The sequence below is a fragment of the Peromyscus eremicus genome, chromosome 1, assembly GCF_949786415.1.
Source record: "Peromyscus eremicus chromosome 1, PerEre_H2_v1, whole genome shotgun sequence".
Taxonomy (NCBI): Eukaryota; Metazoa; Chordata; class Mammalia; order Rodentia; family Cricetidae; genus Peromyscus; species Peromyscus eremicus.
In genome coordinates this window covers 117323812-117339862 of record NC_081416.1, presented here as the reverse complement: position 1 = coordinate 117339862, position 16051 = coordinate 117323812, and the positions used below count along the sequence as shown (strand labels likewise).

The 16051-nt window shown below is 46.2% G+C and overlaps 1 pseudogene; it reads left to right on the top strand.

The window, feature by feature from the left end:
• The first annotated feature begins 6396 nt into the window (after nucleotides 1-6396).
• LOC131916181 (importin subunit alpha-8-like) lies at nucleotides 6397-7999 on the top strand (annotated as a pseudogene).
• Nucleotides 8000-16051: the final 8052 nt, after the last annotated feature.

Here is a 16051-nt window from a genome sequence, read left to right as displayed (position 1 = left end):
GGCGCTCCATAAGTGATAGTTACCAGAATGGAATCCAGCTTAGAAGGATGACAAACTCCTGCGTATTCTCTGGATCTGATTCAAGAGTCATATCCTTTTAAAGCCTGCCAGGTCCTCTCCGAGCAGAGTTAATCACCTTTCAACTAGTTCTGTGTCAATATTGTAGTGTGGTTTTATTTTATGAATCAGTTTTTCTTGAGACTGGATCTTACTATATAGCCCGTGCTGGCCTTGGCCTTGCAATCCTCCTGCCTCAGACTCCTGGTACTTAGGTTCCAGGTATATACCACCACTCCTGGCTCTATGTGTGGTTTTTGTTTTGATTGTATGTTTTCAGACAGTACCTCATATAACCCAGGCTGCTCTTGAAGACACTGTGAATTGGAGCCTGGCTTTGGATTCCTGGTCCTTATGCTTCCACCCTCCTAAGTGCTGGCATTCTGGGTGAGCAACGCCATACTTATGTCCCTGTGTTATTATGTGTCCCTTATGGCATGGAACTTTAATCTCATTTGTTCATTTATCTGAGTCCGAAATAAGGTCCTGGTCTGGGGATGTAACTCAGAATACTTGCCTAACATGAAGGAGATCAGGAGTGCCATACCCAGCATCACATAAACCAGGTATGGTAGCACAAGCTTGTAATCGCAAGCCCTTGAGAGGTGAAAACAGAGGATCAGAAGTTCAAGGTCATCCTCGACTATATATTGAGTTCAAGGCCAACCTGAACCATGTGAAATTTGGTCAACTAACCCACCAACCAACCAACCAATAAGGAAATGAATGGAGGCTTCCATTCATTTACCTAACCTGAAAAGAGAATAACACTATATCAGAGATTCAGACATTTCCAAAGAAAAACTTGTAAGGATGCCAGGTGGTAGTGGTGGCAGCACTTGCCTTTAATCCCAGCACTTGAGAAGCAGAAGCAGAAGCAGAGGCAGTGAGTTCCAGGACATTCAGGGATACACAGAGAAACCTTGTCTTGAAAAACAAAAAATAGATTCTTTTTTTAGGGGCTGAGGATGTAACTCAGTTGGTGGTAAACTGTGTAAACTGGGTGTGGTAGCTTGCGTCTGTAACTCCAGTACTTAGGAGAAGAGAAAGGTGGAACAGAGGTTCAAGATCATTCTTTTTTTTTTTCTTCTTGATTTTTTTTTGAGACAGGGTTTCTTTGTGCAGCCCTGGCTGTCCTGGAACTAGCTCTGTAGACCAGGCGAGCCTTGAACTCACAGAGATCCACCTGTCTCTGCCTCCTGAGTGTTGGGATGCACCACAACCACACAAGGTCTTTCTCTACTACACATGGCCTGGGTTATGTGGGGCCCTATCTGAAGACAAAAAAAAAAAAAAATGAGAAAGAAAAAAAGGATGGGGATTTGATTGATAAAGTGCTTGCACTCCAACATGAGGACCTAAGTTCAACCCCCAGAGCCCATGTCAAAAACCCAAACATGGTTGTACAGAATTGTAATCCCAGCACTGGAGAGGCAGAGACAGATGGATCCAGGCCAGAGAATCCCTGTCTCAAAAAACAAGGGAGATGGTGTCTGAGAATGACACCTGAGGTTGACCTCTGGCCTCACCACACACATACATACACATCTAAGTATACACACACACACACACACACACACACACACACACACACACACACAGAGGATTAAAACTATCTATTACATTGATTATAAGCAGAAATGACACTGTTGGTTAAACGGCGCGCTGCTTGTGGCTGGCTGCCACCCACGGCGGCCATACCGGTGGAGGAGAGTGCTGATCGGAAGAATCTCAGCCATGGTTACCTTTTTAGAGCTTTATTGGGAGAGGGGGGGAGAGCGAGAGGGAGGGGGAGAGAGGGGGGCAGACGGAAGAAGAGAGCAGAAAGAGAAGAAGGGGGGAGAGAGAGGGAGAGAAGGAAGGGGAGACAGATGAAAGGAAGGAGCGGAAAGGAAAGAGAGGGACGCACAGAGGGCCCACCCCCTTTTTAGATTGGGATGCCCTCGTAGGCTGATGACGTAATTAAGGACCGAATCCTTACAGACACTGTTTGATATATGAGCTTTAGTATATTAATAAAATTAATTTCATTTGTTTATATCTGCTTTTTAAAAAATAATTTGGAAGAAATTCATTACATGGCAAAAGTGCACATTCAAGAAGTGAGTCCAGCTTCTGTTGGTCTTTTCTGTGTCGAACACACAGATTGCAAGTCCAGTGTTACTTTGAGATCTTTAGCAACAGTTAACTCTGCAGCTCACACACGATTGAACCTGTATGATAATGAGTATTCAAAGACCGGTAATGCCTGGGGGGCTCTCACCAACCTAAGACAGAGTGCCTGTGTGGCCTGGGCAGGCGTCTCCATGATGGGTAAGGTGACCTGCTTACGTCCCACGCAACCTAAGTCAGAAGCTCATTTATTAGTCAAAGGGGGACCTGTAGGGCCCTGGCCCCCGTTTTGTTGCCATGCTTGCTGACCTTGACCTTGATATCCTCCCTATGCTAATTCCCTGCCAGGTTCTACCCTCCTGAATGCTTAAGGGAAGTTCCTTGTCTGTGTATCCTGCATAATGGGTATTAACAGCTTAGATTCAAGATTGTAAAACATTGGTAGCCAACTTCTGCCCTCCAGGGTTCTCCCATTGTGCTGTAAGTCTGTATTTAAGACCTCCTCCCTCCTTCAATAAACGGTATTCAGCATTAAAAATAAATAAATAAATAAAATAAACAAATAAATAAATAAATCTTTAAAAAAAAAAAAAAGAATTGAGTCCAGGCTTCTCAACTCAATCACTATATCTATACTCCTCCCCATATTCTTTTAAATTTATATGTATGTATGTGTGCCTGTTCAAGTTTATGTCCATCACATATGTGTAGGTGTCCATGGAGGTTAAAGGCTATCAGATCACCTGGAATGGAGTAATAAGTAGTTGTGAGCTACCTGATGTGGGTGCTGGGAACTGAACTTGGAATCTTTGGAGGAGCAGTAGGTACTCTTAACTGTTTGCCCATCTTTCCAGGCCCTGTCTGTAATTTTAAATGGAGCTACTAATTGTACTCTTCTTTGTTGTTGTTGTTATTCTGTTTGTTTTTTTTTTTTTTTTCAAAACAGGGTTTCTCTGTGTGGCCCTGGCTGCCCTGAATTCACTTTGTAGATCAGGCTGGCCTCGAACTCAGAGATTGGCCTGCCTCTGCCTCCCAAGTGCTGGGATCAAAGGCGTGTACCATCACACCTGGACCTAATTGTACTTTTAAATAGGGCTACTAGGAGATTGTTTTTCATTAAAACTTTTATTACATGTATTTGTTTATTGTACACACACACACACACACACACACACACTATACACCACAGCGCATGTGTGGAGGTCAAAGGACAGCTTGCGGGAGTCAGTTCTCCCTCTCCATCATGTGTGTCTCAGGAGTGGAACTCAGGCTTGGTGGCAAGTGTCTTAACCTGCCCAGCCATCTCACTGGCAACTACTAAAAAAATTTAAATTGCAGCCTAAGCCAGGTGTGGTAGCTCACAGCTGTAATCCCAGAGGTTAAGGCAGGATGATTGCCACAAGTTTGGGATTTAGTTAGGGCTACATAGCTGACCCTGCTCCACCCACCTCTCTATCCCCCCAACCCCTAAAAAGTGTAGGAGGGGAGAAAATTTCAAATTACATGTGTGTCTCCTATCATATATCTACACAGCAAGTGACAAGTGTTGTGATGGATGGAATTTTCCTGAGAAGTGGGTGGGCTGGGGATGTAGGGGTTAATCTGTAAGCCGGGTCAGGTGGTCACTTCCTTATTGCTTAGTTATGCTTTTTTCAGGCCTTTTGTGGTCTACTAGATGCCTTTGTGCCCTGACCCTGTCTCAACTATCTGTTATGACCTCTGGGGCTTGAACGGAGGCATGGCAACAACCCCCACCCCCATGCCCTGCTCCTGTGTTCTGGACCTTGGGTCCTATTTGCCCAATTAGTTCACCATAGTTCCAGGTTTTCCTGTCTCTCTGGCCCTAGCCTGGGACCTGACCATGACATTGCAGTTTTCTTTGTCCTCTGGTTGTTTGGTTTTCTCTGCACACGAGAGTGTGGTGGAACAAATGAGGTCTGTTCTGTAGGTGGATGTTCTGAAGTTAACAGAAAATAGTGAGTGAGGGATGTATCTCAAAGCCTTGTGTGGGAACACACACCCGTATCCCAGTACTTGGAAGCTAGAGGCAGTAGGATCAGGACTTCAAGGTCATCCTTGGCTACCAAACAAGCCCCAGAGGTCATAACAGATAGTTGACACAGGGTCAGGGCACAAAGGCACCTAGTAGACCACAGAAGGCCTGAAAAAAGCATAACTAAGCGAGCCTGGGCTTGAGGAAACCCTGAGAGAGAAAGAAAATAAGAAAGGAAGGCAGCCGGGCGGTGGTGGCGCACGCCTTTAATCCCAGCACTCGGGAGGCAGAGCCAGGCGGATCTTTGTGAGTTCGAGGCCAGCCTGGTCTCCAAAGTGAGTTCCAGGAAAGGCGCAAAGCTACACAGAGAAACCCTGTATCAAAAAAACAAAAAAAAAAAAAAAAAAAAAAAGAAAAAAAAAAAAGAAAGAAAGAAAGGAAGGCAGGAAGGAAGAGAAAGTTCTAATATCCTCATAGTGATAATAAACTTGTCAATACATACTAACTCCCCCTTCCACTCTCCTGAGTTAAGAGGAGAATAATTGTCCCATGATGTACCCACTTGGGCACAGGGCTGGAGTCAATGGGCTCACACAGTTGTTTTCAAGCTGTCCGTCCCCGAAACATTCTTGGCCAGGTCTTGTTCGTTATTTGGCTTCAGAAGGATCAGCCTGGATCTTCTGTGTGTGAAGTGAGGCTTTTTCAATCACACAACCTTTACAAGTCCATATGGGTGTGGGAAGGAGGTAAGAGTAAAGCCAGATCGTAAGTACAGACATGTCCTCTGCTCACCTCCGTGCTGGGAGAAGGTCCCCTCTCACCCATGCTGCTGCTCTGGAACAAGGGCAGTAGGCAAGTCCTGGGGCTTTGGAGTCACACACCCTGGGTTCAGTCTGTGGCTTTGCCATTGATTAGCAGTGTGCCCATGAACAATTGATTCTCAGTGTCCTAGTTTCTTCCTCTGAGGATAACATAGCCTTATGGAACATCCTGGTCCAAAGGAGCTATTCACTACCATATCATGCCCAACCTAACTTTTCTAGGCCCCTTTTTACTGGCCAGCCTCTATAATTCCTGCCTGTACGGGGGGTGGGGGTGGGGGGTGGGGGTGGGGGTTGGTACTACTTTCTTGACCTTTAAAAAGAAAACCAGGCCTCACTTGACTTTGGAATCCTCCCTGGTTAATGTCTTACTTTCCTTTTCATTGGGCAGTAAGTGCTCTCATTCTCTCGCACGGCCTCAGGTTATTGCCTCGCCTTCTTTCGCTGTCCTACTTCGCCCACTCCGACACTATAGTGACCCCCCAGGATACTACCTTAGTCTTCCTAGCCAGTCAGCTGGCAAATCAAAGGAATTCCCCAAACATCTTCCTCCCTCCTGCCCTTGCCGCCACGACAGTCTATAAATCTGGCCCCCTTTGGGGTGTGCTTTTCTCTTCCGTAGCTCCTAGGACCATCAGAAGAATGTACCCAGCCTGTCACATTGCTGTCCACCTTAGCCCCCGGCCCTGCATAATGTCCCGCACTCCGTTCTTCCCTTCCCTTTTCTTCAAAATGTCACAGCTTGCCCGTCTTCCTTCCCCCATTGGTGACATTCCTTCTCACTGTCCTATGGTTACTTTAGATGCCACGCCCCCGCACCCACATCTACTCCTCCAGTGGCTCACAAGGGAAGTGACTTTTTTCTTTCTTTCTTTCTTTCTTCCTTTCTTTTTGTTTTTTGAGACAGGGTTTCTCGATGTAACAGCCCTGGCTGTTCAGGAACTGAGATCCATCTGCCTCTGCCTCCAAGTGCTGGGATTAAATGCGTGTGCCACTACCTACCGCCTGGCTGGGAAGTGACTGTCTAAATGATGGAGGGCTTTCCTCTTCCCCTCGGGTCCCTCTCCTCCTTTTAGCACCGTCAGAGGAGAGAGCAGATCCGCAGCCACGGACCCTTAGTGATTTTCACTCTGTCTTCCTTGTCAGCCTTGAAGACTCTTCCTTGTACTTGGGAGGCTGAGGCTGGAGAATTGCCCCAAGTTGCAGGCCAGCATAGACTACAGCATGAGACTGTTTTCAAAAAGCAAACAAAAATAAGTTCAAGCCTAGTGTCTCATACCTGCAATCCCAGCCTTTGGGAGGTAGAGGCAGGAGAATCAGGAACTAAAGGCCAGCCTAGGCTCTATGAGACCCTGCCTTAAAACAGACCAACCAGGGCAGCTCTCTGTAGGTGGGTTCTTTCCTCCAATCAACATGCCTACCTTAGAAACTCTCAAAGAGAGGCTGATGTACCAAGGCAAAGATGGGTCTGTGAGACAATAGAGGATCGCTGCCAGCCTGGAACTCTGAAAGGCCATGAAAGATGAACAGGTCTTAAAGAGAAGAAATAGCAGTCAGTTCTCCAGTGGCTAGGTTTCTCAAGCCAGCCCCACTCTGGAGGACATAACCAAAGGTATGAATAGCCCAGATCCAATCCTGTGGCCACCAGGCTGCCAGGAAAATGCTGTCTCAGGAAAGGAACCCTCCTCTAAAATTGATTATTGAGACATGGCTCATTCCCAAGCTGGTAGAGTTCCTGCTGGTAGCAGCTCTCTCCAACCTGCAGTTCCAGTCAGCCTAGGCTTTCACCAGCGTGGCCTCAGGAACTTCAGAGCAGACCTGAGCTGTTGTGAAAAGGGATGCCATCCAGCCCTCGACTGAACTTCCTGTCTTCACGTCTGACCATGTGTGCGCAGGCCAGGTGGGCCCTTGGTAATAGAGCCGGTGACAGCCCAGAATTCAGAGACAATGTCATTTCCAACAATTGTTGTGGGATATTTGTACACTGTGTGAAAATGTATTGTTGTGTTGGTGTAATAAAAAGCTGAATGGCCAATAGCTAGGGAGGAGATATAGGCGGGACTTCCAGGAGCAGAGAGAGGAAGTACAAGGAGAGAATCAAGGTGCAGAGAGACATAGAGAGAGACACACAGAATGAAAGAAAGGTAAAAAGCCATGAGACAAAACGTAGATTAGTATAAATGGGTTAAGTTATAAGAACTAGTGGGATAAGCCTAAACTAAGGCCGAGCTTTCATAATTAGTAAGTTTCCGTGTCGTTATTTGGGAGCTGGTGGTACAGAGAAAGACTTGTTACAAACAATGCCATCCCGTGCCTGCTCAACCTTATTTTGACAAACATATCAATCACATTTCTTAGGATCATCACATGGGCTTTGTCCAACCTAAGTCAAAACAAGAATCAGTACCCTTGGGAGAAGGCTGTGAGACAGACACTGCCCACCCTCTCAGCTCCTGCTGGGCCCTGTCCTACCTCACAGAGGGCTTCCATGAGTGCATCCATCACGTGGGGGCCACTGGGGTCCTGCACAGGCTCATAGAGCCCGTGACCAACTTGGAACTCAATGTTTTGACCTTTTTCTCCACACTATGGACAATGTTGTCACAGACAGACCAACAGACCCAGAAGGCCATCAGTGCTCCATGCTGAAGGTACTGGGCTAGTTCCCAAAGCACTGAAGTCTTCTATCCAGAAAGAGGCTGCCTGGGCCATGAGCAACGTGGCCGCTGGGCCCGAACACCACATCTGCAGCTGATTGTGTATGACCTGCTGCCTCTGGCTGGTAGCCCTACTAAAGAATGCAGGATTCAGAAAGAAACTGTGTGGACTGTGGTAGCTTTGTGACAGGGACCTCTCAGGGCCAGTTGCCCATGCTGCTGCTGAATCTGCTCACTGCCCCAGACAAGAAGATCAGCATCATCCTTGGCATCCTTTCTTATTTCCTCCAGATAAGCTGCAAAAGAAGGAAAGGCTGTATCTTCTGATAGAGGAAGTTGATGGTCTTGAAAAAAATTGAGTCTTACAGCTCCACCGGTACTGTCCTATTAGCCAGAGTGCTCTGGAGACCATTAGAAACCTTGTGAGGAAGAAGACAATGACAGTTTTTCCAGTCCCGGGCTGAGAGTGCCAATACATGAAGCACTTAAAAATTATAGAGCTGGGTGTGGTGAGCCGGGTGGCGGCGGCGGCGGCGCAGCACGCCTTTAATCCCAGCACTTGGGAGGCAGAGGCAGGTGGATTTCTGTGACCAGGACAGCCTAGCCTACAAAGAGTTCTAGGACAGCCAAGGCCATTACACAGAGAAACCCTGTCTCAAAAAACCAAAAACCAGCCGGGCGGTGGTGGCGCATGTCTTTAATCCCAGCACTCGGGAGGCAGAGGCAGGTGGATCTCTGTGAGTTCAAGGCCAGCCTGGTCTACAGAGCAAGATCCAGGAAAGGTGCAAAGCTACACAGAGAAACCCTGTCTTGAAAAAAAAAAAAAAAACAAAAACAAACAAAAAAACAAAACAAAAAACCAAAAAAAGTTTGCCCTCACTTCCCCTTCCGGTTCCCTGGTTCCCTCTCTCTTCTCTCACATTAGTCCATGATGTAGAAATCCAGCTCAGGCTTTCTTTGTGTCTTTTTCTTCGTGTTTTTACTTGGGTTTCTGCCTCAAGGCACTGCCAGCACTCCCCAGCAGGCCCTGAATTTTATGTGTCTTTTTGGGGATGGAGGACTCACTGGATTCTCGGCAACCTGTGAGGGTAGAGTTAGTAGCAACCACACAACACCCGTGGGGTACAGATGGCTTGAGTAAGTTAGCCAAGGCCCCCCCGGCAGGAGCTGGAAGTCAGAGGGCTGGGTTGAGTCTGCCTTTGACCCAAGTACCACTCTGCTCCTTCGCCTCCTGCTGAGTGGTGTCTGTTCCCAGCCATCAGCCTGGGCCTTTCCTGGAGGAGGCCCCCAAGGTTCCTGAATGAATGAATCCAGGCTGGGAGCGCATTCGCACACCCCTAAGCAGCCCACAAACCAGCGCTTCTTGGGAAGCACGTGCGCCTATTGTTTCAGTCTTCGGTTTCATCATCCAGCCTCTCCTGCCTTCGCATCCTGCACAAAGCCATTAGGTAACCAGGCTGTCTCTGTCTCTGGAAAACAACAACAACAACAAAAACGGTAAAAACAAACAACTTCTTCCACTTAGAAGTCTTGAATGCCTTCCCCATCACCTCCAAGATGGGAATCAAATGCTCTAGGTTTCTGAGTGGAGTTCAGTGGCAGAGCACTTGACCAGCTCACAAAGTCCTGGGTTCGAACACTAGCGTGACAAAAACAAAAACACCAAAGTCCTTCAGTGCCACAGCCAAGGTTTTCCTATGCCTTCACATCGTTCCCCAGCTTGAATCATCGCTCTGTTCAGACTGTCGTCCTCTGACCAGCTCACTGCCCTAGTGCACCTTCCACCAGACCCTTCCAGAGCCACAGTCCTGCTCGGTGTACACAGTCGTTATGACTACGGCTAAAATGCAAAGGTAAGTAAGTACAATATAGTTCCTACGCTTAAAAATAGGATCTTCAAAAGTGAGAGAGAGTGTGAGAGACAGAGAGATCAAACTATGGTCACTGAGATGGCTCAGAGAATATGGGAGCTTGTGCCAAGCCCTAGAACCGGAGAACTGAGTTTGGTCCCTGGAATACACGTGGTAAGGACAGATCTGGCTTTGGAGAGCTGTCTTTGGACTCCCACACAAGTGTCATGGCACACTCCCCACATACAATATAAACAAGCAAATAGCTGGGCGGTGGGTGGTGGCGCATGTCTTTAATCCCAGCACTCGGGAGGCAGAGTCAGGAGGATCTCTGTGAGTTTGAGGCCAGCCTGGTCTACAGAGCAAGATCCAAGATAGGCTCCAAAGCTACACAGAGAAACCCTGTATCAAAAAAAAAAAAAGCAAATAAAACACATTTTAAAATATGTGGAAAGAATTGGGCATGGTGGTGTATGCCTGTAATCATAGTGTTTGGAAAGCTGAGGCAAAGAATTAAGAATTTGAGGCTAGTTTGGGCTACATAATGAGTTTGAGATTTGAGACCTGCCTTGGTTACATAGAATGACCTGGTCTTTTTTTTATGTCTTGGGATATAGCTCAGTGGTAGAGCAATTGCCTAGGGAGTGTGGGGCTCAACCTGAATAGAGAAACAAATCTATGCATATGTGAATGTCTACACTTATAAATGTGTCTGTATGGATCAACAAACTCCAGGGAGTTATTCCTGTTTGCAGGCAGGCTGGTGGAGGCCGTGGTAAAGGAGGGTTTTGTTTTAAAGTGATGCTTGTCTTCATGTCTTAGTGCTGAGACTCAAACCCAGGGTCTCACACATGCTAGGCAAGCTTGGTTCACATGTGAGTTCTAGGCTAGCCAGAGCTACATAGTGAGACCCTGTAAGGAAAGGCTAAATAAATACATTTTAAAAAATGTAAAACAACAACAAGGAGCAAGCAAAAACATACAAAACAAAGTAGGGATAAAGCTCAACAGCTTAGTAGCACAGTACTGACTAGGTTGAAAAAAAGCCCACCTCCATCCTAGTACAGAAAAGGGGGAGGGAAAAAAGGTATAAACAGACACTTCATAAAAGAGAAAAAAACGGGGTTGGGAATTTAGCTCAGTGGGTGAGCGCTTCCCTAGCAAGTGCAAGGCCCTGGGTTCGGTCCTCAGCCCGACCAAAAAAAAAAAAAAAGAGAAAAAAACGAAACAAAACTACACAGCTAGTAAGTTTACCAAAAAAAAAAAAAAAAAAAAAAAAAAAAAAAAATTCAACATCAACTCTTTTTTTGTTTCTTCTAGGGGTCTCCTGGCTAGTACGGAACTCACCATATAGACCAGGTTGGCCTTGAACTTCCCGCCTCTGCCTCCTGAATGCTATTATTGCAGGTGTGCACTGCTACATCTAGCTTGTAATTCTGTTCATTTATTTATTTCATATAGGGTCTTTTTCTGTAGCCCTGGATGTCCTGGAACTCATTATGTAGTCCAGGCTAGTACTAAACTAGTGATAATCCTTTTGCCTCAGCCTACCAAGTGTGATTCAGGCAGGCAATGGCACACCTGGGTTGATTTTATAACTGTTCTTTTTTTTTTTTTTTTTTCCAGACAGAATCTGTTTCTGTATCCCAGGCTGACCTGGAACTCCCTGTATAGACAAGACTAGTCTCAAATTTCCAGTGATCCTCCAGCCTCTGCCTCCTATGTATTGAAACAATCGGTATTACCACATTCAGCTTTATTTTTCATAAACCATTTTTAATTTCTAAGAATATGGATTTTTTTTGAGGGAGGTCTGGGAAGATGGCTTAGCCGGCCTTCCAAGCGTGAGGACCTGAGTCCAATCCCCAGAATTGAGGCAAAAAAGCCAGGCACAATGAAATCCACCTGTAATTTCCAGTGCTGGAGAGAGAGACGGGTGGGTTGCTAAGAGCTCATGGGCCAAGAAGCCTCGCATACTTGAAGAAAAAAAGTTTTATGTTTACTCACGTACATCTGTCTGTCTGTGTAAGCGTATGACACGTGTGTATGGGTGCTTTTGGAGGCCATCTGGGGTTACAGGCAGGTGTAAGTAGCTGGAGATGGGTGCTGAGACACAAGCTCAGGTTCTCTGGAAAAGCAACAAGCTTTCCTAACCACTGGGCCATCTCTCCAGCCCCAGGAGACTTATATATTTAGTGAGCTCCAGATAAGGCTGAGATACAAGGTAGACCATTCCTGAAGAAGGGATTATTCTAGCCTTTACACACAAGTGCACACACATAAGCACATACACACACACTTTGGAGGCAGAGGCAGGCAGAAGATCTCTTTTGAGTTCAAGGCTAGCCTGGTCTACAAAGTGAGTTCCAGGACAGCTAGGGCCACATACAGAGAAATTGTCTTGAAAAGACAAAACAAAACACCAAAAAAGAACAAGAAAAACGGTAAACATAAGCCCACACCTCCAGTGTTGGGGATTGAACCTGGGGCCTTGTAAGTGGTGAGAAAACACTTTACTGCTGAGTTACAATCCCAGGAATGAAGAGTGCTAGGTGAAAGGATATGTGTAAGTTGTCAATTCTAGTGTTTAGGCTGGGCTCTGAGTAACAGAAGAAGGCTACCCAGAACCAGGGATGTAGCCAGGATGTGTGTAGTTATGAATAAGGCCCCCCCCCCCCCCCCCCCGGTTCCATTCCCAAACATGCCGATTCAAAAGGAAAGAGGAAACATATGGACCAGGAAATATGCTGTCTTGATCTATGTATTATATTTAATAACATCTTGCCTGAAGTTTAAAAAATAAGATTACATAGTGTGATAAGTACATTCACTGGTACCATAAAATATCCAGGCAGGAGCTGGGAGATACCCTTATCTCTGGAAAGGCCAGTGATCACACCGACCGTTGTGGATGAATGAACAGAGGACTGTCAGACTTAGTGAGAACAGAGGGTGTGGGAAGAAAAAAGTGGAAAGAAAGCCAGGCCTCGTGGCACAGGCCTGTAATCATAGTGATTTGGGTGTCTGAGGCAGGGCGATTATGAGTTCAAGTGCTACAGAATGAGTTCAAGGCCAGCCAGGGAAACTAAGGGAGGCCCTGACTCAAAAGATTGAGGGTAGTAGCGGTAGATAGCTCAGTTGGTAAAGGTGTCTGCCACCAAGCCTGACAATCTGGGCCTCACATGGTAGAAGGAGAGAACTAAATTCCACTAGTTGTCTTCTGATCTCCACATGTGGCACCATGGCACAGATGCACCCCCCCAACCCCCCCCACCCCCCCCCCCCACCCCCCGCAATGGACACAAAATAAAATGTGAAAAAACCTGTTCCAATAAAAACTCAGGCTGGAGCGATAACTGTCAGCAAAGTGCCTGAATCTGATGCCCAGAGCCCATGTAAAAATGCAGGGAGTGGCAGCTCATGTTTGTAATCCCTCACTGGAGAGGCAGAGACAAGACGGTCCGTGGGGTTCACTGGTCAGCCAGCCTCTTGCCTGTGAGCTTCAGGTCAATGGAGAGACCTCATTCCAAAACACAAGGTGGACAGAAACTAAACAGCATCCAAGGATGTCCTCTACCCTCCCTCCATATGTACACACACACACACACACACACACACACACACACACCCCACCTGAACACATATGAGAAACACATATCTACATTAAAAATAAGATGAAAATGGGGCTGGAGAGATGGCTCAGCAGTTAGGAGTACTGGGTGCTCCCCTAGAGGACCTGGTTCAATTCCCAGCACCCACATGGCAGCTCACAAACTGTAACTCCAGTTCCAGGGGATCCATGGCACCAGACATGCATGTATATTATGTGTGCAGGCAAAATACCCAAACACATTTTAAAAAAAATCTCTAAAAGGAGATAAAAACAAAAGCCAGGAGGTGGTGACACATGCCTTTAATCTCAGGAGGGAGGGGCAGGTGGATCTCTGTGAGTTCAAGGCCAGCCTAGTCTACAGAGTGAGTTCCAGGGCAGCCAGGACTGTTTTACAGAGAAACCCTGTCTCAAAAAACCAAAAAACAAAAACCAACCAACCAAACAAAAAGATAAAAACAAAGGGGCTAGTGGTAGAGCCCTTGTCTAGCATGTGCAAACCCTGGGTTCAAGCCCAAATACTACAAAAAGAAAAAGAGTAGAAACACAGTCTGTGGAATGGGGCAGGAATTAGAGGTGACATGGCATGTTCAATAAACTACAAAGGTTATCGGGGTGTAAAGGAGAACGAGGAAGGCGGAAGCAAAGGATGGAACCACGAGATAAGAGAGGGGTGCTGAACCAGGCGGCCGCGGCGCACGCACGCCTTTGATCCCAGCACTGGAGAGGGAGAAGCAGGCGGGTCTCTGTGAGTTTAAGGCCAGCCTGGTCTTCGGAGTGAGTTTCAGGACAGCCAAGGCTGCACAAAGAAACCCTGTCTCAAAAGAGACCCAAAAATAAACAAACAGATGGGTGGCAATGAGCAGGTTAGCTGTTACTCAACATTGTAGATGAGGAAGCATTAGAGATTTTTAAGCAGGATGCTGAAATTCTTTGTTTCAGAGATCCTCACAGCACAGTTGGAGGATGTGGAACACAGGAAGATCAATTAAGGACATTATGATCTTAGTCTAAGTGAGAGACACCAAGGGCTTAGTTTGCCCAGAGGGTTTGGCACATAATGAGTGATGTGGTTCAAATCAAGAGGTCTATCATAGGTAGGAGAGTGGACAGAAGTCTAGTCCGCCTTCCCCAGTCCTCTTATCACCACTTAAGCATGGTCTGCCCACCCCCACCAGGATGTAAACTCCACAGAGCAAGGAGGCTAATTTTGTTTCCGCTTCAATCCCCAGGGCCCCGCAGTTCCTGGTACAGGATAGGTACCACATAATTATCTGTTGACTGCATGAAGTTTTGCTAGGAAAGAGAAATCTATGTTAATAGTCTATAGTGGTGGACTATAGACTATTTAACTCCATTTAAACGTATATACATATTTAAAAATGTTTTACAAATCTGTGTGTGTGTATGTGTATGTGTGGGTGGGGTTTGCATGTGTGTGAGCGTGCATAGGGAGGACGGAAGTCATCCTTTTGTGTGGTTCCTCAGGTGCTGTCCACCATGTCAATGGAACCTGGTACTCACTGAGCCCCAGGAATCTGGCCATCTAGACCTCTTCAGCACCTTCACTACAAGTGTCTATCACCACACCCAGCATTTTTATTTTTGTTTTTCGAGACAAAGTTTCTCTGTGTAGCCCTGGCTGTCCTGGAACTCGCTCGTAGACCAGGCTGGCTTTAAATTCACGGAGACCTGCTTGTCTCTGCCTTCTGCGTGGTAGGATTCAAGGCATGCGTACCACACTTGGCCTTATACCCAGCCTCCTGTGCGAATGCTGGGGAATAAACTCAGGTCCTCGCACTTGGCACAAAGTGAGCTCTCTCTCTAATCCTTTCATATACATCTCTCATTAATATCCTTCCTGACCTCCCTTCCTAGACTCCCGTGCACTATTACAACAAAACAATGGAATGGCCTCATTTGGGGCCATCACCCTGGCCTCAGCATGAATTAGTCTTTCTTGCCCCTTTTATCTATCCTATCTGCTTCCTGGCTTTCTGTGCTTTCAAACTCTAGAAAGCTTTCAAACTTGCTTTTCCAAGTTCCTTTGAGGTCCTTGGCTACATGCTAAGGTTTGTTTGTTTGTTTTCTAAATCTTTTTGGTTTTTCTTTTCTTTTTCCTATGTGGTCGAACCCAGAACCTCGTACATGCTAGACCAGTGCTCTTGCGCTGAGCTACATTTGCAGTCCCGGTTTGCACGTGATTACATTATGCAGCCTGCCTTTGACCTTTGGCCCAGTCCTCACTCTCCTCCCCTCCGCTCTTTATCTCTAGAGGCTGACCTTGAAAACCAGTTCACCTGGGCTCAATTCTCCTTAGGTGTCTTTTTGGGTTCAACCAGTGTGAGGTACTGTAGGAGAGTTGAAAGCAAGCGAGCATGGCTGTGTGTCTCTTAGATCTTGTCGGTCCTTCCTCTGTTAGAGCTAACAGCACGGGTAATTGTCACATCTCTAGCCCTTCAGGCTGATGATTGATAGCAGCTTCCCTGCAGACCCAGGGTGGGTCACAACTCCTTGTCAGTTTCCCTATCTTTGTACATTGTTTCTCTTCAGTTACACATTCTGAGTGGTCCATCTGTTTCCTGCTGCTCTGCTCTTGGCTGATACAAAAGCAGAAAATGCGAATTTTATCTTTTTAAGAGAAACAGCTTTTATAATATGTACTTCAGTAGTTCTTAAGTAAACACTAGAGAATTGTATCTTTCATCATTTAATATGTAATCAAATGTTTCCAAGTCATACTCTTGTCTGCATAGTGTTGTTATACAATGTTTCACACATCAGTTACTTAACCATTTACTGTGTTTATAATTTATCACAATTAAGATTATAGTAAACATTGTTGTGTTTGTAGTTATCTTTTGAGGGAGGATTGTTTCCTAAAGAGAAGTTTCTAGGAGTGCTACTGGTGAGGCAAAAGGGACTGCATGTTTATGAAGGCTCTTTGAATT